Source organism: Pyxicephalus adspersus, chromosome 3 (assembly GCF_032062135.1).
Source record: "Pyxicephalus adspersus chromosome 3, UCB_Pads_2.0, whole genome shotgun sequence".
Lineage (NCBI taxonomy): Eukaryota > Metazoa > Chordata > Amphibia > Anura > Pyxicephalidae > Pyxicephalus > Pyxicephalus adspersus.
Genome location: NC_092860.1, coordinates 122,519,286 through 122,525,749, shown reverse-complemented (window position 1 = coordinate 122,525,749; position 6,464 = coordinate 122,519,286). Strand labels below are relative to the sequence as shown.

At 42.9% G+C, this 6,464-nt stretch overlaps 1 long non-coding RNA gene across 1 annotated transcript in view; it reads right to left on the bottom strand.

Moving 5' to 3' along the window:
* LOC140327062 (uncharacterized) overlaps positions 1–4,678 on the bottom strand; it is a 29,076-nt gene extending 24,398 nt beyond the window's left edge. Inside the window, exon 1 of the long non-coding RNA XR_011919973.1 lies at positions 4,342–4,678. This is a non-coding gene — a long non-coding RNA (uncharacterized lncRNA). The remainder of the gene's footprint in view (positions 1–4,341) is intronic.
* Positions 4,679–6,464: the final 1,786 nt, after the last annotated feature.

Sequence of the window (6,464 nt, the reverse complement as noted above, 5' to 3'; positions counted from 1 at the left end):
CAATACAAAATAACAGTTTGAATTTACCAGTTATATACTCTGTAATTATTTGAATTATTTTGTATTGGATTGGATACAGGAGTTTGTATTGAATCCAATACAAAATAAATGAATGAGTTTCAATTTGAATTTCCCGCACACGTGCCGACGTCATCACACACGCAGGGAGGAGCCGTCCGGTTTTTTTTTTCTCTGCCGGACGGCTTCTCGTTTCATAGATCATCCAGCGCTGGAAGAAGGACGTGGACGATCAGCGGGACCAGGTAAGAAGCCGGCCGGCATCTTGTGATCTGCCGGCCGGCGGAACACTAGATGCCGGCCGGCTTCTTACCGGTCCCGCTGGCACCCGACGAAGGCACCCGACGCTGGAGGGGGAGATCGACGGACGGCGATCGACGGAGGACGACGCTGGAACAAGAACACGACGCTGGATGAGCACAGGGGGACCAGGTAAGTAAGGATGGGAAAAATCTCGGGGTTAACCATCCTAGCCATTTTTTTTTTGCCCGTACGAAGGTCAGGCTTAACGGCTAGGAGGTTAAACTGTTGCAAACTTGTAAACATTATTCTTAACTTTAATCTGATCAATATCAGACAAAATCATGCACAATTATATATAAAAATGCAAACACAAAGGGCTGGAGACTGGAGAAGAAACTATCATGGGTGAACCAAGGTGACCCTACAAACTTGGAATTAAATTCTTCAAAATTGATTGCCATTAGGAAGCAAATGATTTTAATCCTTGACAGGTCAGAGCAGATAAAGGAAGAATTACCCAAAGTACAGTAACATCAATTGTGCAATTGTAGTCGTGTGCATGCACCCATGATGAAAACAAATACAAAACCTTTTTCAGAAAATACATTTCAGACAATGCTCTTCTCCAGTGTTAAGGAGCTTTAAAAGATCTGTCCAAAAATATTGTTACAAAACCAATCTATAAAGTAGTGAGGTGTCTAGGTTGAGTTTTTAAACTATATCCTTGCCATGACCTTTATTAGAGGCCTGAATTTTACATTTTAATATTATGAAGAATGTATTAAGAGGAGTGTGCGCATACAAAACTTCAAGGTACAGAATTAAGTAAAGGGAGGTGATTTCTAGGCGGACCACTCATCCCACCAAACTTCACCTATATAGATATGTGTACAATGGTAAAGCCATCTTAGGCAGAATGATAACTCTACCGCAAGCAGCCTAATAGATGTGGTGAGGGAAACTCCTGGAGTGCATTTAGCAGCCATTGGTAACAACTGTCAATAATTAATAAACTCTTTAGTTTGGATGAAATACAAACATTGGGAGTAAAAGAAATTATTTTCAATTAATTAATTTAAAATGTCACTTTTTGAGGGAGCCCAATTTCCCCACCCTGCCTAGTCCATTAAAGCAAAATAAAAAAAAAACATAAACCTACCTTTAATCCCGCAGATCAGTGTGTGCATCGGAAGGTTTCTTCCATTGGGCTCCGTGTCGTCCTGGTAACTGTTTTCACCCAGCACAGAGGGAGTCCCAGGCACATTCAACATTCTTCTTCCTATGTCACCCAATCTGGCAATGCGCAGGCGCGAGATCGGTTGACATAGATTGGGAAAAAAACCCGGTGGTCTTACTGCGGATGCGTGAGATCAGCAAGTTTTTTCCCTATTGAGACGCTTGGCCATGCGCAAAAGGAGCAGCCACGAGCCTCCTGGGATGCGCGACGTAAGTATCCCGGGAGGCTCTGCGCTCAATCATTCATTCTTGATCGCCCAGGCGATCGAGAATTAAGGGGGCGGTGCTGCAAAATTTTGACTGTAAATAAAAGGGTTGTTTACCCTTTTATGTAAAGTTTGTAAAATGTAAAATTCTGAGTTTAGGTACGCTTTAACCTTCAACCCAGCTCTTCACTTACCTCTAGTGCATACCTCCTGTGAACATAAAGTAGAACTAAAGCTCCACTTTAAAAATTTGTGACCAGGCTGGGTTTAATTGCAATAAGAGACAGACAATGTCCTTTCTGCAATAAAACATACACCTTTGCTTGATCACCATCTTATCTGAACTGCTCTTGCAGAGCTCAGCGTTAGTAGCTGTGATACATGGTGCTTACTAGCTTCCCCTGCGGCTGCTGGGACCAAATGAACTCCCCACGCCCCAGTGTGACTTAAACAAAGAAGAAAATGGCAATGCCTAAGACTGAAATGAGACAGGTGAGTGTAAAAAGGGTTTAGTTCCACTTTAAGTCTTCTGGTTTACTGAGCTTGTACAGTATTGAATGGGCCATACACCAAGTGTGGTTTAGAGCGTCGGAATATGATTTTGTTTATATAAAAAATAAACTTAAACTAGGTACACACTTCCAATAATTATCGTTAAAAAACGAATGATTACAACAGATCAACAATTATGCTTGAGTACTTTGAACGATCGTATTGTGCACAATTCTGTACATGCTGTAATGATACGACCGTTCAAATATAATCCACCAATAACGTACACACGCTAGATACAATCGTTTGAACGATGCAGGGAGTGACATGCAAAGGAGAAAGTGTACTGCAGAACCATCCACGATCACTGAACGACCGTACATACAATAGATATCGAGCGGTCGTTGGTCACCTTTTTTGTGAATGATTTTCCGTCGATCGGTTGTTATTGGAAGTGTGTACGCAGCTTTAGTGTCAGCCCAGGACCAGTGAGGATGGTGTGCAGAAGGAGCTTTTTCTACAATGGGAGAAAAAAAGCACAGCAAGATCAGCACTCTACGGCTATGTCACCCAATCTCACACCTGCACAGTGCAAATTAAATTCTGCAGAAGGCTCTGATCCCCAGTACAACCCTCATATCCTACAACAATGTATCTTTCAGGAACTGAGCTACACATGGGCTGCCTATGCTTATCTTCTTTCTAGAATGAAGATACATTCCTAAATATTGTCATTCCTGTAAATCAGGGGTCGGCAAAGTTTTATGGCCACTAGGCCATTTATGCGGTGGGCAGGAGCACCCTAGGACAGGCCCGCCCTAATGGCTCCGCCCACCACCAGGGAACACCCCCTGAAGTGAAATCCCTGTCCTACGTATGCATTGCGGATGAGAGGGATTTACCTTCAGGAAGCTTTCCTTATTTAGCGCGGCGGCAGAAATATCAACGCCGGTCGTGGAAAATAAGAGAGCCACTGCAAGGGGGCGGCTCTGGAGCTCTGGTAGTTCCTAAAGCCCCCTGGTCGATCCGGCAATAGGCCGGAATGAACCGGCTAGGCTGTATCTGGCCTTAAGGCCGGAGTTTGCTGACCCCTGCTGTAAAGATTGCTATTCCCTAAACAATGTGATCTGAATCTGATAAAGGTGGGTGCAGGCACAAAGATCCATAGGGGATTGTACAATCAGATTGTAAGGTGCATGGGCAGCTTTGCAGTTACATGTGACTTCAAGAAGTAAACTGAAAAACAAACACTTACCTTCAATCCCGCAGCACATTCGATCGGTCTGGAGGTGCCTTCCATTGGGTCCCGCGCTGTCTGGGCATCTGTCCCTGAGCTGGCGCGTGCCGGGCGCTGCCATCTTCTGTTCTTCTTCCTACATCACCCAACCTAGGCACGAGATCAGGTTACATAGGTTGGGAAAAAAACTTGCCAACCTCACTGCACATGTGTGAGAGCAGCAATTTTTATTTCCCTTTTTTTACGAAAAGGCTCCTTGGGCATGTGCAAAAGGAGCACCCAGGAGCCTCCCTGTATGCCTGACGTAGGTATCCCAGGAGGCTTTGCACTCCAATTCATTCTCGATCGCCTAGGCAAACGAGAATTACGGGGCGGTGCTGCACCTATTTATTTTTTTTTTAAAAAAAGAATGTTGCATTTAAAAAAAACAAACATAATTTTTACTTTACATAAAAAGGTTGTCTACCTTTCTATGTAAAGTGAATTTTCTAAGTTTAGGTAGCTTTCATGTTTGGGTGTCCCTATGCTGTACATACATAAACACTTTCCTGTGGAGAATGTTGAGCATTAGCAGAGCCCTGCAGGAAGGTTGTATGTCTGGGTTATCCGGCCATATTAAGCCTATGGGGCCACATAATAATGTCAGATGTGATGGAGGGAAGAGCATGTCCAGCCCACCTGACAGGCCTGTGTCCCCATAATGACAGCCCTGGCATTGTCTGCACACCGGTGACACTCAGATTTACACACACCGTCCCTGTAGTCAGCCCTCATGGCAGGCAGAGAATAAAGTTGTGTTGTATGTCAGGGGGTGTGTTATAACCCCAGTGTTACACAAGGATAACACACACCTCCCACACACTCCTATACACACATAACACAAACCGGCGGGCTTATACCCAGCCTCACCTGACACAAGCGTTGATCCCCGCACACCACAATCCCCCGGGCCTTGCTTCCTCGTCCTGCCTGTGTTGTTGCGTTTACCCCCGCTGCCTGCGTACTGCGAGCCGATCACTCCCCCACCATCACTAATGCGACAGCTCAGCGCATGCGCAGCCCAACCCAGGAAGCGGCCATAGGGAGATCCTCGGACACATCGGGAGATGCCTACTACCGCGCCTGCGCCGGATGTTGTGGTCGTGAGTCACGTGGTTGCTCTACTTGGCAGCTCGGCAAGTCCTGACGCGCGTGTCAGTGTTGCCATAACAAGCTGGAACGATCGTGTTCTGTTTTCTATCCTGAAGAGCACCAGGAATTGTGATTAGTGTATAACAGGTGCCTGCTTGGGTACTTAGAACTGTGCCATGACCTTATGTTTGTCTACAATAGAATATTATTATCAAACAGGATTTAAATAACACAGCACTGTACAATAAATAGGGGTTGCAAATGACAGTGACACAGGAGGAGAGGACCTTGCCCTGAAGAGCTTACAATCTATTTCTTTTGTTGTATAGAATTGGCTTTTATAAACCTTTTCTGCATAATATTATTATTAATATTGTTATTATTAATAATAATAAACAGGATTTATATAGCGCCAACATATTATGCAACACTGTACAATAAATAGGGGGTTGCAAATGACAGTGACGCAGGAGGGAAGGACCCTGCCCCAAAGAGCTTACAATTAATTTCTATCTGTGTTGTATAGAATAAAACCCTTTCTGCATATTATTATCATTATTAATAATAATAATAATATTATTATTATTATTATTAATAATAAACAGGATTTATATAGCACCAACATATTAGGCAACGCTGTACAATAAATAGGGGTTGCAAATGACAGACAGTGACACAGGAGGAGAGGACCCTGCCCTAAAGAGCTTACAATCTACAATCTGTTTCTGTGTTGCAAAGAACTGATTTATAAATCCTCTCTGCATGATAATATTATTATTAATAATAATATTAATAATAAATAGGATTTATATAGGGCCAACAAATTACACAGCACCGTACAATAAATAGGGGTTGTACATGACAGACTGTGACACAGGAAGAGGAGAGCACCCTGGCCCGAAGATCGTATTATGCAGTTATTCATGTTCTAAAGACCTGTTTCTATGCATTTTGCACTAGGTTTAGTCAGGCAATAAAATGATGCTTTGAGGTGTGTGTGTTTAGTTAGTAGGCACTTGATTGCATCCAAATGCATAGTAAATTTACAACGCTGCGTAATATGTTGGTGCTATATAAATACTGTTTTTTTATTAATAATCATAAAGCCAAACTGTCATAAAAAACGATCTCGGTCCAATCGGTCCCATCACATCTTTTTTTCTACCCAACACAGGCTGTACTGCCATCTTCCTCTTGTGACGCAGCCTTCTGTAAAAATTTTTAAAAAGTTTCCTCATGTCCCTCACATATCCAGCCTACCTCCCTCCCCCTAGCCCTCCTATATTCCACCCACTCTCCACCAATTCACCAACCCTCTCCATCTACTAATGTGATTACAAGAGATAATTAACCTCGCGAGTGCTGACAAACTAATTTTATGCAGATTGGGAGTGTGTGTTTTATATCGTGGATGCTGTTGGGTCTTTATACGTAAGACTTATTTCATGGATTCTATTAGATCTTTATATGTGTATTATATTATGTGGATGTATTAGATCATTATAAATAACACCTGTAGCGTGTGCGGGGCTCGTCTTGACAAATTTGACTAACATATCTGTTACATGCAACCTTACAAACCCACAAAAAAGGCCGAGAAATATATCCTCTATTACTTTGAGTGCATGCAAGAGACAGGTACACACATACCCAGTTACATTTTTGCAACAACATTATATGGTGACACTTCCTGGGAATTCAACGGAAAAACCTGTGTGGGTTGGTCAAGGAAAAACTGAAAATTTAAATTGTAAACCAAAGCGGGCGGTTAATGTGTGTGTCCCTTAATGATTTTTAAATGAGATTCATAGATTCTTTGAATTTCATACCTCAGTAAGTTTCATAATCAGTAAGCTGCCTGAAGCTGTGGGCTTTTGTGGCACCAAAGGTCCTTACCCCCA